This window comes from Schistocerca gregaria, chromosome 11 (assembly GCF_023897955.1).
Source record: "Schistocerca gregaria isolate iqSchGreg1 chromosome 11, iqSchGreg1.2, whole genome shotgun sequence".
NCBI classification, from domain to species: Eukaryota; Metazoa; Arthropoda; class Insecta; order Orthoptera; family Acrididae; genus Schistocerca; species Schistocerca gregaria.
The window spans coordinates 95,683,222-95,700,706 of NC_064930.1; the positions used below are offsets into that span (position 1 = coordinate 95,683,222).

The window sequence follows — 17,485 nt, forward strand, 5'->3', positions numbered from 1 at the left end:
TTTCAATTACTAATGTTTACAAAATTTGCAAGAGTATTTTAAACTTTATAGCATAAATTCCTCTAACATCTACAGGAAACTTAACAAATTGAATAAACAAACTTCCATTTATATTTTAGTAACTTTAGTTACTCGCTAGATGGCATATAAATATTATAAACTCGTTTTTTCTAAAGGTTGATTATTTTGACGATGGCAGTTGTAGGTAACGTAAGAATCGTAAATGTCGATACTTGGCAGTTCTAGGGCTAATTCTTTGATATTTAAAACATTGCAAACCCAAAAATGTGTTTATTTCTAACAAGGAGGTTAAGTCCAAATCACTATAAGTTTGATTTAACCATATAATTACTGCTTTTACCTATTTTTACCCATTAACAGGTTTTCGAGCTATCTTGCTATAATTAATCATAAATTCCCAGGGATTTATGAATTTTGGAATATTACCAGCAATATTCCCTGGAAATATTCCTTCGATTTTAAATTACCGGGAATTTTACAATACTACTGTTAATATTGTCTGCAAGGTCAGTAATATACAACATGAACAGCAAGGGTTCCAACATTCGTCCCTTGGGGCACACCTGAAGTTACTTCTACATCTGATGATGACTCTCCATCTGAGATAACATGCTGCATCCTCTCTACGAGAAAGTCCTCAATCCAGTCACAATTTTCATTCGATACCCCATAAACATAGTTGCAGTACTGTGTCAAATGCTTTTTCGGAAATCGGGAAACATTGCATCTACCTGACTGCTTTGATCCAAAGCTTTCAGTGTGTCATACGAGTTGATGGTTTGATAACTCCCACAATAATCCTGTTCTCATCATTTTGTCATTTAGAGACTAGGACTTTATTTTAAAAAACATAGTTTGCTTGTTCCAAAATTTTTGTATCCTTGAGGTTTTCTAGTAGCTTTGAAAAAGCAGTGAGGAGACAAATTGACCTGTAATTTGTAACTAGCGTTATTTCACCTTTCTTGAAGAGGGCTTTCATAACTGCATGTTTGAGTGTGTCAGTTCCATGTTACAAGGATGCATGAAAATGTGGCTTAATACATCACTTACATAACCACAGTGCTGTTTCAATAAATTGTTAGAGATATTATCTGCTCCAGTGAAATTTCACTCTTCAGAGTGATGATTGATCTTTCAATTTCAGATACTGTGACAAGGCTAATGTGGATTTTTACCAATATTTCCGAGGATAGTATTTTGCATAAGATTCGGAGCTTCATCAACAGAGCCCTTGTAGCCTATTTGTGCTGATACTGACGAGAACTGTTTGTAAAAAATATTGGCTATTGTGTGCAGTATTGCATACAAGATTTCCGTCACGTTTGATATTGAAGTCCTGTAAAGCTCTTTTATTCCTCCTCGTCTCCCATCTAACAATATTCCAAATAGTTTTCATCTTTTACTTAGAGGTATCAATTTCTTGTTCATAATGTAATGCTTTTGATTTTTTGTAGCAACTTCTGCTGAAAGGCAGTAAACAAATATCATTAGCATCTTACAGTACATTATATAATGACCAATTTTTGTTGTACCCGTTGACATTCTAACTGTAATTCCTTCTTGCCCTGACCACCAAGTCTCCCAACCGAGCAACATTTCCATACTGTCCCCATTTTCTAAACCTCACCAATCCTTTTTCTTCATCCTTCTTCCATCCCCTTCAACCCTTTTGCCAGAAGAAGGAGCCACTGGCTCTGAAATCTTACAAATTTCCTTATCATTTATGCTTGTGTGCATCCTCCCGCTGCTGCTTGGCGAGTAGATTTTTTATCTGCCCAGTTATTCTTACGTGTTGTGCAATAGTTAACTTATGTACCGACAAAATCTCATTCTGTTCATAATAATGTAGGAATGATCAGGCAAGAGTTTGTAGGGTTTTATGCTATTGTGGACAAGCATAGCCAAGGTTTACTGTCATACAAGAGAAACAACTTTTGCTACATCTACATCTGTACTGTGCAAACCAATGTGAAAGGCGTGGCAAGAGGTTACATAAGGATCTGCTGATGCATTTGAGTACGGAGCACGGGTAGAATGTGTGTGCTGTAACTAGTCTAATCCTGACATTGCCACTATGGGAATAGTGCGTAGAGTAGGGATTCCCAAAGTGGTCGATATCGGCCACTTGGGGTCGATACCGCTTTCGTAGGTGTTGACATAAACGAAAACTGATTTTTGGGGTCGACAAGGTCTAAAAATCGACCCCTATTAAATTAACACAAGTTCTTATTTAAAACTTTCAAGATAGGTGGGTACTGTATTGTTTATGTTGTGTTATGTGTACGAAGAAAAATTAATATTTTTGTAGGAAATAGCATTGTTGTAGTAATGTAAAGTCTCAAGTTCGTACAAGATGAAAAACTCGGCAAGTCTGTGTGGACAAGTTTGTGCAAGATAATGAGTTCGAGCGTATGTCTTTCAGGCAAGTTTTGACTTGCTCTCTATTTGATGCTTACGCGATTTAACACGAACGAATTCGTGATTGAGTCCAAACATGTTCCTGATATTTTACTATTTAACGAGCTTGCACTGAGGTTGACAGTTCATTTGCGTTTTGAAATTTGTTGGAACTTGAACGATAATAACTTGTATAAGTACTTATTTATTTCAAGAGATTACAAAGTTATTACATAGCTAAATTAAGTGAAGTAAAGTAAAGTGACTGAAAAATTGGTAAACACAACATACAACATATTTTAAATAAGTAGTTTTAAAAGTATTTGTAAAAATTACTTACACTTAAGTTGTTAACTAGGTAGGTACCTAAACTTTGAAGTGTTCAGTTTGCTTTGGTTTATGTTCTTATGCTGATAGGTACCTACTTACCTAATATGAATTTTCTATACCTAATTACCTACTATAGTTACTTACCTAATACAGGTATCCAAGTTTATCAATGAGTAAGTCAGTAATTACCTAACAAGAATCCATTACCTAGGTGTGATAAAAATAAGATAGTGTGCAAATTTAACAGTTTATTATTGTTTTTTATTTAGGTAGTTTTTTATTTGCAGGATTACTGAGAGTTTTATGATGGCGGACACGAAAAAAAAAATGCAGGCAGTACATCAAATCAACACTTGCCGATGTGTCTCATATGTGAACAAGTATTCAGTAACGATGCCATGAAGCCTTCGAAAATGGATGATCACTTATGAAGAGTACATGTGGACAAAAAAAAGTAAGCCCTTATCATTTTTTCAAGCACTTAAAGAAAACTAGACAAAAGGCCATCCATAAGATCGATGTTTGCGTCATCATCTATTAAAGACGATGATGGTTTACGAGCGTCCTATAATATATCTTTACTAATGGCGAAGTTGGGGAAACCCCACACAATTGGAGAGCAACTTAACCCTTACCAGCCACTGTGGAAGTCTTTAACAATGTATTGCACAAACCCGCACATGATATTTTAAAGAGAATACCTTTGAGCAATAACACCGTTCAGAGGCGCATACACGAGATGGGATGCGATGCTGAAAACATTTTATGCAAGTTCTTACTGATCAACAGATTCTCTCTCCAGTTGGACGAGTCTACATTACCCGGCAATGGAGCTGTGTTGTTAGGATATGTTCGATTTATCAAAGATAAAAATATGTCCCAAGAACTGCTTTTTGCTACATATTTAGAGACTTATGCCAGAGGAGAATAGATTTTTCAGGCCGTGGGACATTTTTTTACTGACAAAGCGATTCCATGTAAGAACATTGTTTCTGTTGCGACTGATTGTGCACTGTCTATGGTTGGTCATTATCGTGGTTTTATAGATCACTTAGAGCGACAACTGCCTGATGTATTGGTCATTCACTGCGTGATTCATAGCTAAGTCCTAGATTGCATAAGTCTTTACAATATGTAATAAATGCTATCAACAAGTTTCGAAGTAATTCTTTGAACTCTCGGTTATTTGCTCAGCTATGTGAGGAAAACAATGAAGTCTTTACTCAATTACTTCTGCTCACTGAAGTTTGCCGGCTATCAAGAGACTCTTGCTTAGAAAGATTTTCAGCCCTTTTAGAATCTGTGTTGGAGTTTTTAGAAGAAAAAGATCCGAATTTGAAAGAAAATCTGAACATTTGTGAAACAGATATTTATTACTTGACTGATATCTTTGGAATGTTCAACAACTTGATTTTTAAAAAAAATCAGTAATATCGGCCTTGGTGGGTTAACTAATCCTTTATAAACAAAATTTAGGCAGAAAAGAATATTCGCAGTTTCCACATTTGTCAAAATTACCAGAAATGCTTCAAGATGATGACATTTTATTATGTCACTCACTTGGATGCATTACACAAGGATTTTATGGAGAGGTTTGAGGATCTTTTAAATTTACAAATTCCTCAATGGATAATAAATCCGTACAATACCACAGCCATAGAAGAAGCTAGTGTGATAGTGCAAGAAGAGTTTATTGCCATCAGCACAGACGAAGAGCTTAAGCAGAAGTTCTGGTTGTAACGCAACATTGAAACACCGTATCCTACATTGTGGAACATTGCTGAAAAATACCTTATCACTTTTCCATCATCATACCTAGTTGAAAAAAGCTTCAGTGTGGTAACAAACATTTTGACAAAACGAAGAAACCGTTTGAAAATCAATGAATGTGGAGATTTAAGGCTGCAACTCACCAATATTGGACCGGATGTAGCTAGATTGGTGGATAGTCACCAGGTTCATCCATCACACTGAATGTTTTATTTTCTCTTTGCAAATTAATACTTTTTTAAATATAATTTCCTACCTACTTAAGATTCTTTAAGTACTTAATTTGTAATAATTATTATAAATTAAACTTGATATTTACTGAATTGTATGTGTCTTTATTTTGTTAAATTTTGATGAGAAAATGAAGTCAACTTTACTCACTTAACCAAGTGCAAAGTTTTCCAATTGGTACCTTAGTACCTAGGTATTTTGTATCAACAGGAAAAAAATAAAAATAGGCCCCCTTATTCATAATAGTCTGCTAACTTAAAGCATTGCTAATTCTCACTCTGTCTTCTTTTATTGACCTAAGTCAGAATGAAAAATAACACTCTGTAGAAGCTGTTTTAAGTTAGCGGACCATTATGAATAAGGGGGTTGATCTTAAAAGTAGGTAATTTGGCCATGGGGGTCTGAGGTAACAGTTCATTTTGGAAAAGGGGTCACTTGTCCAAAATAGTTTGGGGGTGTCCCTGGTGTAGAGGGTTGTATATATTCCTAACATCATGTTAGTCCTTCAAACTTTGTAAGTTGTCATTATGAGAGTTTGCGACAGTTCTTTTTGCCAGCTTGTTTTTTTGGAACCATCTCTGTTTCGCTCTTCTGTGTGTCAAAGAGAAACTTTCATGATTCGTTTTGCACTTATTCGTGTACATTCGCTGTTCCTTGTTAATCCTATGTGAGACAGGTCCCACACACATGAGCAATATTGTTGAATGGGTCACCCAAGTGTTTTGTAAGTGTCTCACTTGTAGACAGGTGCATTTTCATGGTGTCCTATTAACACTAGAAGTAGAAAGATTAAGAGGAGGTCCACCCTGTATTAGAGTGTGTCAGCAGAATAACATAATGTTGTCAAACATTCCATGAAAGTTGTGTATGAGGCATGTCCAGAAAGTAAGTTCTGTTTTGAAAAAAGAAAAAAAAACCTTCAACCAAAATTTATTTCACAGGAAAGACCATTTCTTACACTATTTTCCTGTGTAATTGCCATTATTGTTCAGACATTCGTCATAGCAGGAAACCAACTTCTCTGTACCCTCTCTGTAGAAAGATGCCGCCAGTGGAGGCTCATTGCTGAACGCCGTTTTGTGAGTTGTTTTCTACTTGTTGAGTTCCTTGCAATATAATACTGATAACCATTGAGAGAACTTCATTGCACAATTCAAAACAAAATGCATGGGATGCTCAGTCAAGGTACTGTGTTTCCTCATGGCAGTGGGCATCCATGTTCTGCTGTTTGGTTAGGAACACTCCAGTCACCTACTGTACAGCTCCAATCTCGCTCCTTCTGACTACCACTTGTCCTAGAACTTGAAAAGTGATTTTGGAGAAAGGTGCTTTGACAGCAGTGACAGTGCAAAAATCTGTATTCAACAGTGGCTGTCTCACTGGGGGCATCTTTCTGTGAAGAGGGCATAGAAAAGGTGGTTTTCCGCTATGACAAATTTCTGAACAATGTGTAGACAGACAGTTTAAAAATGCTCTTTCCTGTAAAAATAAATTTTGTTTTGAGAAAAGTCTTGTGAGATTTTCCCAAATGGTGCTTAACTTTCCAGACGTGCCTCATGCTTTGTCTGAGACACAAAACTGACATTGTGCAATACTGACAAAAAGATTGAATGATCTCTCTTTTTGAATGTACAGCTCAAGAATATTTTATAGTGAATATCTTTGCCAGTACACCCCGCCCTCTCCCTCCCCCCCTCTCTCTCTCTTTGCTAGACTGGAGCATGCAATGTTTACTGTAAAAGAACAGAAAATCCTTTTAGAGGGAAATTGTAATTGCTTTCATTATTGAAACTATTAAGTAATTATGTTGTTTGAGAAAATCTGTGAACTTTTGCAGTATTTCTTAATTAAATAACAAAAACCTGCCAGTTTTCTATACATGGCTTTTTTTTAGGTGGTTGGACCTCAATATTTATACCTGTTAATGGTTTGGTTTAAGATGTTGTTGACAAAATTCCTGCAATAGAACTGCAATATTGAGGTCACCTGTAATTTGTATTTGTACTTGAATTAGTGTATGAAAAAATAAGGTCCATTCCTAACAAATTTTTTTCTTACATTACTTTCAGTTGGCGTGGGACATAAGAAGTGGCAGAAAATCGCATTGGACGCAGACTCTGTAACTGCACATCCTTGTATCAGCTTAATGGATCGGTTGGTGCCTGATGTCCAAATGAGGATTTTTAAATCTGGAACTGTACCCACAAATTAATGTAAGTTTTTGTCAAAAAATTGTGCAGTTTATGTCTTCAAGTTAACATAAATTTGCTTCTCATGTATAACCTAATTTTTTAGATTTAGGTTTTTCGTGCTTTCCCTAAATTGCTCCAGGCAAATACCGGTCTGGTTCCTATGAAAATAGCACGACCGGTTTCCTTCCCCTTCCTCCCATAATCTGAGCTTCTGCTCCATCTCTACGATCTCATTGACAATGGAATTTTAAATTCTAATCTTTCTCCCTGTCCAGCCCCTCTGGCCAGATTCTTCTTTTCCTAAGATTTATTTATAATTTTCTTCATTATGCAGCATTGTCTGGCAATGTGCCTATATTTGTTTCACTTGTAATTGTGTGCCCCATTGTTGCCTTTTGCTGTGGTTTGCTAGTGGGCATGGTTTCCTCTTGGACATGTTTTGTGTTTGGGTGTTTTTCCTGTGAAGAATGCTGAACTCTGTGGCTCTGTCACAAAGCTTTGTTTTAATAAAGTCTGAAATGATTTTTATTCCTAGTCTTCCAATTCCCATTACCATCAGTTTGTATGTTCAGGCAAGCATGGCAACATCATTGTTCCAAGCCACTCGTCAGTGAAATCAAATTTGGTATTTATTAATTTATGAGTGATTGACGTGACTTTGTTCACATAATCTTAAACACTTTCGGACAATCCCAAAACAGGTTCCTCAGTAATGCCAAATACCTATTTAAACATCTTGTGTATGCATGTAATTGGTTGGATTTAACAGCAAAGTTACTTTTGATCTTGCCTTGACTACTTTCTGGTGTTGGTACCACACACACTCCCAGAGTTCATCGTCTTCTAAATATGCTTTTACTGAACTTCCATATAATCATCATGTGCAGTGAGTTTCTCAGTATGGAACTGATTTTGATTTGAACTTGATGTCTTCTTGTGTTAAATATGGGAACATATACTGAGTAACATTGCACATGCATGATAGTTATGTTTGCACCAACTTAAAAGACACCACACCAGAGACTTTTCACTGCGATTTTAATCGCCTATTGCAGTGGTAACCAAAAAAGTGTGCAGCCATGTTCTAGTACTATGAAGGAAATTTTATGCAGATATATGCAGTAAGAGAAAATCCTTGTTTAACCGTTGAACACAATGAAAGGTGAATGTAACTCCTGAGATTATACATAACACACAATGTTAGCACACAGTCAGTGAATATTTACATATATTCCATAATTTCATTGGAATTTGGCAGCATCTAATGATTCACATTCTGATAATATCTAACAGTATAATAAAATATGTGACCATGATCCTTGAACCTTGGTATTTGTTTAAAGGACAGATATGATGTAGTATCCATCTTCATTTAAGGAAAATGGTTTGAGAACTATCGGGGAAGTTTCATACATTGTCTTTGATGGGCGTCTGTGAAGGGTGGCCATGTAGCATTTTAGAGAAATGATTTGTACAAATGATGTGTGTGCCATGTGGGTAAGATAGGTGATGGACTTTCTTGTATTCATATAAGCACAATTATGTACAGGGTTGTTGTTTTGGTCTTCAGTCCAGAGACTGGTTTGATGCAGCTCTCCATGCTACTCTGTCCTGTGCAAGCTTCTTCATCTCCCAGTACCTACCGCAACCTACATCCTTCTGAATCTGCTTGGTGTATTCATCTCTTGGTCTCCCTCTACGATTTTTACCATCCACGCTGCCCTCCAATACTAAATTGGTGATCCCTTGATGCCTCAACACATGTCCTACCAACCGATCCCTTCTTCTGGTCAAGTTATGCCACAAACTTATCTTCTCCCCAATCCTATTCAATACTTCCTCATTAGTTATGTGATCTATCCACCTTATCTTCAGCATTCTTCTGTAGCACCACATTTCGAAAGCTTCGATCCTCTTCTTGTCCAAACTATTTATCGTCCACATTTCGCTTCCATACATGGCTACACTCAATACAAATACTTTCAGAAACGACTTCCTGACACTTAAATCTATACTTGATGTTAACAAATTTCTCTTCTTCAGAAACGCTTTCCTTGCCATTGCCAGTCTACATTTTATATCTTTTCTACTTTGACCATCATCAGTTTGCTCCCCAAATAGCAAAACTCCTTTACTACTTTAAATGTCTCATTAATTCGACTGCGTTCCTTTATCCACATTTTGCTTTTGTCTTATATCCTCCTTTCAAGACACTGTCCATTCCGTTCAACTGCTCTTCCAAGTCCTTTGCTGTCTCTGACAGAATTACAAACCTCAAAGTTTTTATTTCTTCTCCATGGATTTTAATACCTACTCCGAATTTTTCTTTTGTTTCAATTACTGCTTGCTAATTATACAGATTGAATAACATCGGGGAGAGGCTACAACCCTGTCTTACTCCATTCCCAACCACTGCTTCCCTTTTATGCCCCTTGACTCTTAAACTGCCATCTGTTTCTGTACAAATTGTAAATAGCCTTTTGCTCCCTGTATTCCAGTCAACATTGTCAACAGCTTTATCTAAGTCTACAAATGCCAGAAATGTAAGTTTGCCTTTCCTTAATCTTTCTTCTAAGGTAAGGCGTAAGGTCAGTATTGCCTCACATGTTCCAACATTTCTACGGAATCCAAACTGATCTTCCTCGAGGACAGCTTCTACCAGTTTTTCCATTCGCCTGTAAAGAATTCGCATTAGTATTTTGCAGCTGTGACTTATTAAACTGATAGTTCGGTAATTTTCACATCCGTCAACACCTGGTTTCTTTGGGATTGGAATTATTATATTCTTCTTGAAGTCGGAGGGTATTTCGCCTGTTTCATATATCTTGCTCACCAGATGGTAGAGTTTTGTCAGGACTGGCTCTCCCAAGGCTGTCAATAATTCTGATGGAATGTTGTCTACTCCCGGGGCCTTGTTTCGACTCAGGTCTTTCAGTGCTACGTCAAACTTTCACGCAGTATCGTATCTCCCATTTCATCTTCATCTACATCCTCTTCGAGTTCCATAATATTGTCCTCAAGTACATCGCCCTTGTATAGACCCTCTAAATACTCCTTCCACCTTTCTGCTTTCCCTTCTTTGCTTAGAACTGGGTTTCCATCTGAGCTCTTGATAGTCATACAAGTGGCTCTCTTTTCTCCGAAGGTCTCTTTTAATTTTCCTGTAGGCAGTATCTATGTTACCCCTAGTGAGATAAGCCTCTACATTCTTACATTTGTCCTCTAGTCATCCCTGCTTAGCCATTTTACACTTACTGTTGATCTCATTTTTGAGATGTGTGTATTTTGCCTGCTTCATTTACTGCATTTTTATATTTTCTTCTTTCATCAATTAAATTCAATTTCTTCTTTTACCCAAGGATTTCTACTAGCCCTCGTCTTTTTACCTACTTGATCCACTGCTGCCTTCACTACTTCATCCCTCAGAGCAACCCATTCTTCTTCTACTGTATTTCTTTCCCCAAATCTTGTCAAGTGTTCCCTTATGCTCTCCCTGAAATTCTCTACAACCTCTGGTTCTTTCAATTTACCCAGGTCCCATCTCCTTAAATTCTCACCGTTTTGCAGTTTCTTCAGTTTTAATCTACAGTTCATAACCAATAGATTGTGATCAAGAGTCCACACCTGCCCCTGGAAATGTCTTACAATTTAAAATCTGGTTCCTAAATCTCTGTCTTAACATTATATAATCTATCTGAAACCTTCTAGTATCTCCAGGATTCTTCCATGTGTACAATCTTTTTTTATGATTCTTAAACCAAGTGTTAGCTATGATTAAGTTATGCTCTGTGCAAAATTCTACCAGGCATTTCTTAGCCCCAATCCATATTCATCTACTGTGTTTCCTTCTCTTCCTTTTCCTAATGTTGGATTCCAGTTACCCATGACTATTAAATTTCTGTCTCCCTTCACTAACTGAATAATTTCTTTTATCTCATCATACATTTCATCAATTTCAAATCCCTGTCATTTTCAATCAGGATAAAGATTTTATGCTTAGCAGACATTTTGATTGATATATATGTGCTCAGTATGTAATGTCTATGCTTTAGTGTGTACAAAATATTCAGTCATTGATATTGAAATGTGTGTGTATGTTTTTCCTCTGTATCAGATTCCATTGTTCGTGGGCTATGTGCCCGAATACCAATCTGGCATGTAAACACTTCTGAAGTGCAGCTCATGGTGTACATCAGGATTATCTTTATCAGATTCTGGTCTCTACGAGATAGTATTTGGCACTGATAGTGCTAACTGTGATCTATACTGTGCCTAAACTGAGTCAGCGATATCTGCACTGCTCGATGTGACAATTTCTGAACACCTGCCGGTTGTTTGGTGGAATCGAAATGCATTATTAATGAAAGGAAAGGATTTGGCGGAGTCTTCTGTAAGAAATGGTCAATTAAGTGGCCTACTTGTATACAAGATTTTTTAAAGTCCCTTCGGGTTTGTTGCCAGATCCTAAAATCAACGTGACTCGATATTTCGGCAATCCAACTGGTCGCCATCTTTTGGAAAATGCTGCTTCTGCTGATGAGTCCTGCTGAGAACTGACGCCAGGGTGCAAATCGACATCCTATACAGGCACCGTTCAGTACACGGCGCATGCGCCGCCCATCACAGTTTCTGCCCTCCAAGACAGGGCGGTGGTGCCGCCCTTAGTGGAGCACTGCTGGCAATGATGTATCACACTCAGGGCCGCACCGAAAAAATTTCAGTTTTGATGCAAGACAATACAGGATTCCACGTCTTGCTAAGAGGAAATCCATTGTCTCTGTTGATTAAATTATCTGCCAACCTAATTTCAATGCCTCTTTATAGACACTGTTCCAAAAACTGGAAATGTTGGCAGCTACCACAGTTTCATCAAATTTCATACTGTGTCCCTCATTTGAGCAGTGTTCTGCTACTGCCAATTTTTCCGGCTGTTGTAGCTTCGTATGACGGCGATGTTCCACACACCTGTCTTGCACTGCGCGAATCGAACGGCCAATGTAAGCTTTCCCACAGTGACATGGTATTTTGTACACACCGTGTTTCCTAAGCCCTAAATCATTTTTGACAGAGCCAAGTAGTGCCCTAATCTTAGAAGGTGGGCGGAGCACACTCTTAATGTTAACATTCCTTAAAATTCGTCCAATCTTAAACGATAAGCCTCCAGCATAAGGAAGAAAGGCCACCGATCTACGTTCCTCTTCGTGCACCTCCGGAGACGGTACACACTCCGTAGCCCGACGAATCTGCTTCTCGGAGCATCCATTTTCCTTAAAGACAGCCATCAAATGCTCAAGTTCTTGGGTTAAGCTGTCCGCGTCGGAAATGGCATAAGCTCTTTGTTCCAGAGTTCTAAGAAAGCCACTGCGTTGGTGTGGTGAATGACAACTGTTAGGATGCAGATACCAATCTGTGTGCGTCGGCTTTCGGTGAACACTGTGTCCCAAAGTACCATCTGGTTTTTTATCAAAAAATGGAAGCATCCCATCATTTTCAACCTCCACAAATAAATTTGATGCGGGGATGAAGACAGTTGAAGTGGTCCAAAAATCTATTAAGAGCATCACATCCATGTGGCCAGACGAAAAAGGTATCATCCACGTATCTCCATGAGCCGTGTACTGAACTGTGGCCTATATAGGACGTCGATTTGCAGCCTGGCGTCAGTTCTCTTTGGGACTCATCAGCAGGAGCAGCATTTTCCTGAAGATGGCGATGAGTTGGATTGCCGAAATATCGAGTCAAGTTGATTTTAGGATCCGGCAGCAAACCCAAAGAGGCTTTCAATACTTATTATGCCGGGAAAGCCTACGTAATCTGTATACAGGATGTTTGGAAATTTCCGTTACAAATTTCTAAGACTTGTAGAAGGGAGTGAGTACATAATAAATGAAAAGGAACCTTTGTCTGGAAATGTGTAATTTTCATTCTGAACCCGTTTGAAAACATGTCTGCTAGGTACGTATACAACAGGGGTGGATGTCAGATAAACAGATATCATTTGACGTCATTCCTACTTTTCTCACCTGAATTGAGCCTTATTCAGGTGCTACAGTGTTAGAGCAACACAGTCGAGTACACGTTTGCAGAATATGACTACACGATCCTTCGGAATGGCAAGGCTGACGGTGTCTGACTGTCACATACCCTTATTGGTACAATTATGCAAAGGCTTTGAGAAAGGGTAAGGAGACGTCTCACACGCAAGCTGGAAGGGAACCTGTCAGTGAGTAAGCGAGCGATTTCTTTTACTATTAATGAGTGGAAGTGTAAAACAGCTGATGCATTAGGTCATGTTCAATCAATTACTTGTAAAACTAATTGTGTTACCAGCATGTTTTCAAAAGACTGTAGCATGGAAATGTTACATTTCTGAACATGGGTTCCAGTTCAGAATACTGTTTCTCATTCCCCTCTACAAGTCCTGGAAATTTGTAATGGGATTTTTCTAACACCCTATATAAAGGATGTTTAGAAATTCCCGTTACAGGCTTCTAGGACTTGTAGCGGGGAGTGGGTGCATAATATTTTGAACAGGAACCCATATCCAGTAATGTACAATTTCTGTGCTACAGCTGTTTAGCAGCATGTTTGTTATTAAAGTCTGCAGCGTGGTAGTCGTAGTGAGAGGTTCTTACATCGGATTTGTTTATGTCATGTCATCTCTCCTACATCTGTGGCCCGGTTTGAGCCCCATTCGCCTGTCTGTGTGTTAGAGATGGTTAGAGGTGGTATGGCAAAAGTTATTCTTCACCAACAACATACCAGGCGGTGCTGGGAGCAGCATCCAATGCCTGCACAATTGCTCATAAACTTGTTGACAAGAATTCAACACGGTGCAGTACAGCATCTTCCAATTCGGTTGTGCGACGTCTCCTTGGAGCACTGCGGCCGTGCCTGCTGGCAGTGAAGATACCCCTTTCTTAAAGCCATTGTATAATAGTGTAGTGGAGTCAGATGTTGTGCTTAACGCGCTTTCTAAAGGCAGCGAGCAGCTCTTCGAGTACCGTGAGCTTTGCCGTACAGAAAGATTGTCCTGGTGCAAATGTATACTCAACCAGGTTGCTCTGATAATCCGCAGACATGTGAATGAGGCTCGAATCAGCTCAGAGAGATAGGATATCATATTTACTCAAATCTAAGCCACACTTTTTTTCCGGTATTTGTAGTCCAAAAAACTGCCGGCGGCTTAGAATAGAGTGCAAAGTTAGTGGAATTTCTGTAAAATGTTGGTAGGTGCTGCCACAACTAACTTCTGCCGTTGAATATATGTAGCGCTACAGAGACATGCTTTGCAAGCACAAAGATAAATACTGACGCCGAAACCTCTGCGTCAGTAAATAAATTTAAAAAAAAAAAAGGTGGAAGATGAGATTTTTTCCTCTGCTCTGAGTTTCGACCACTGCATTTTCATACATTGTCCAACAAAGTAAATACAAATTCTTTATTGTTTATCTTCGAATGTAGCAGCCTTACAAAGTACTACAAAAATCTGACTGGCAAGGCTGTTTGGCGTGTTTGTCAATAAGGCCAACTCTATGTTCTGAATTTTTTACTAACTGTGACAGAGATGGTTGCTAATAGGAACTTTTATGAATTGTGAATCACATCCAGTATTCTCTTCAGCATAAGAATAATACGAATATAAACATTTTGCCATGTATTCTTTCGTATTTGCTGCTATCTCATTTAAATCATGTCTGCCTAATAAACTACGAAACTAGAATGAGACAACAGCAAACGCCGTAGAATATACATATCATGCCATGTTTATATTTGTATTATTCTTATGCCGAATAGTGATACAGTCAGAAATGAAGCATGACAACTGACTAGATTTTTAAATCTAAGATGACTCTAATTGCTGTGCAGAATGTAATGTGCTAAAGAGGCGTCTGCACGATTTTCAAATGGGGAAAAATTTTTGCTCAACTCTCCTTCACAACATCTTCTATCATACGCAGTCTATTATTTGGTTCTTGTTGATCATTATCAAAGAAAGCAGCAGTGTAAGTAACAACAAATAGCAGTCTCTTGCCATTGTTTCCTAATGAGACGATTCCCCCCCCCCCCCCTCCACCCACCCACCCAACATTCTTTTTTTTTTTTTAAAAAAAAAAAAAAAAAAAGCGTTGGTAGCGCGCACAAAAGCAAGTCATGCCGCGAGCAGCGACAGGCCGTAAACAAATGCGACAAACAATGCAATGCATGACACAGTACAGTAATGCATTTTCAGCTTAGACTGACGTAAACACCTATAACAAAGAGAACGGCACTTATCAGATAAAAGAAAAATAAGCAATCAATTCAAACCAGACGAAGCACGTGAAAAAGGAAGGCTACCCGTATAAATACGGACGGAGTGCCTGATGCATAACAGTGGCTACCTGGTAAAGCTTAACTGCTAAGCTTACGACTCGAACCAAACTACTTTAGCTGTATTGTCATTCATTTGACCTAAATTGCGCCTCATATTGCAATGGACCAACTTTGTTTCGATTTGGAGGTGCGGCCTAAAACTTTTCTCTCCCCTTGAATTTCGAGTCTCAAATTTCAGGTGTGGCTTAGATTCGGGAAAATTTTTTTTCCTAGATTTCGAGGCTCATTTTTCAGGTGCGGCTTAGATTCGAGTAAATACTGTTTACATCAAATGACATCAGCCGACTCGATGTAAGCACACCTCCACAAACACACACTCCCCCCCTTACTACCATGTTGCAAACCTACCTAGCAAATACATTTTCAAACAGTTGCAGCACGGAAACGATACATTTCCAGACCTGGGTTCCTATTCAAAATATTGTGTACTCACTCCCCTCTACAAGTCCTAGACGTTTGTAACAGGAATTTCCTAACACCCTGTTGAAAGTGGAATCAGGCTGTTTGGGAATTTGAAATGTAATCTGGCAGATTACGATTAGTTTTCACTGCCTCAGTCATTTGTAGTGCAGTTTGTACACTACAGTAAGGCTTTTGTTTTCACTATAGTGAAAACAGGAGAATTGTGATACAGAATCAGAAACATATGAGGGTGGGCTTTGCAGTGCTGGTACTTACCCAGGATAATGATGCATTAGATTCTTACAGGTTAGAATGTTGGATACAGATCATTGTATTGATAACACCAAGTGAAATACCCTTGCAATTTTTTATTAACTCTACTTTTTAAGGCACTAAAAACAATCCTTTGGTAAACCCATTTGTAATCTGGACCATTGTGTTATGACAGTCTGATTATTATTGCAGAAACATAGGGAGTTGGTATTTCTAGTTGTGTGTTGTAAATAAAATGGTCTCATCCTTAATTTTTAAAATCATGTTTCATTTGATTTCACAGGTTCAGAAGTGGCATCACTGTTTCTTGGTACGACACGAAGTTTCTTCTGTACGTGAAGCTGGTGGATCTTGCAGTCGTCAGAAGTTGCAATAAGGCAAAGATGGGGTACACAACCTACAGGAAGCTTTATACAGTATAGATCTGTGATAAGTTGCTAAAAAATGTACACACTGTGCAATTATAGTTGTGGTCATTCACATCAGACTGGTTTTTAAGCAGGTAAAACAAATGTGATTTTTGAAGAGTTTGCAGACTATTTATCTGAACTTCAGAAATTTCATACGAGGAGATGCTAATGTTCGTTCAGCAGAGACAGTAAATCTAGGTGATGCGGATATAGATCTCTACTTTCATGTCATGTTATGGTTTCTGTTGACGCAATAGGTATTCGACAAAAAAATTGTTTCCTGTTGGTTATTGGCACAATCTTGTGCTACTGTAAAAACAGCTATATTGAGACATTTCAGAGTGTGTGTGAAAATGGACAGGCCTGAAGAATTTGTGATATGTCTCCTGGAACCTTACCAAATGTTTGGAGATGAATGTAAACCTTTTAGAAGGATTTGTTAATATTTATCCCTATATTTTTTTAATGGTTGTAACACCATGCCCATATATATGAACAAAATCTTATAATTTAGAAAAGAAGTAGGTTGAAAGCAAATTTTCACAGTAATTCTGCAAGAGAGAGCTTTTTGCAGGGGCCTGAATTGCTGTGGTGTGGGCAAAGTAACAAAGGAAAAAATAGGATTGAGTTATTATTTTAAGGCACTGCGTTCTGTGCCCTGGCAGCTTTTTTTTTATGTACTCTATTCTGGTAGCCATGTGACGGGGAATGTCACAATTTTGCGCTGTGATCCTTACCTGCTAGTGAGAAGTTCTCTTGGCCTTTGACTGTAAACCAACACAGCTACCGTGTCAAAGGTCATAGTTCTTAGATTAACTTTTATCTTAAAATGTAGCTTTGTTAGGTTGATATCTTTCTTTCACATATTTTCGTGAAACTCTAAAGCAGATAGTATTTTTGTTTGAATCTTGCAAAATTCACTCTAAAGGTCCAGCCTACAAAAGATTATAATCCCACACTCGAGACTTGTTCCGTTGTTCTAGTAACCCACCTGTTTTACCTGCACAGGAGTGTAGCTAGTATCAGTGTAATTATTATTAGCTGTGGCAAAGCCCTCGGCCTCTGGATTTGGAGGGAATTCCA

At 38.2% G+C, this 17,485-nt stretch overlaps 1 long non-coding RNA gene across 1 annotated transcript in view; it reads left to right on the forward strand.

Moving 5' to 3' along the window:
• LOC126294969 (uncharacterized) overlaps window positions 1-16,472 on the forward strand; it is a 29,216-nt gene extending 12,744 nt beyond the window's left edge. The window contains exons 3-5 of the long non-coding RNA XR_007552366.1: window positions 3,036-3,202; window positions 6,819-6,962; window positions 16,276-16,472. This is a non-coding gene — a long non-coding RNA (uncharacterized LOC126294969). The remainder of the gene's footprint in view (window positions 1-3,035; window positions 3,203-6,818; window positions 6,963-16,275) is intronic.
• The last annotated feature ends 1,013 nt before the right edge of the window (window positions 16,473-17,485 follow it).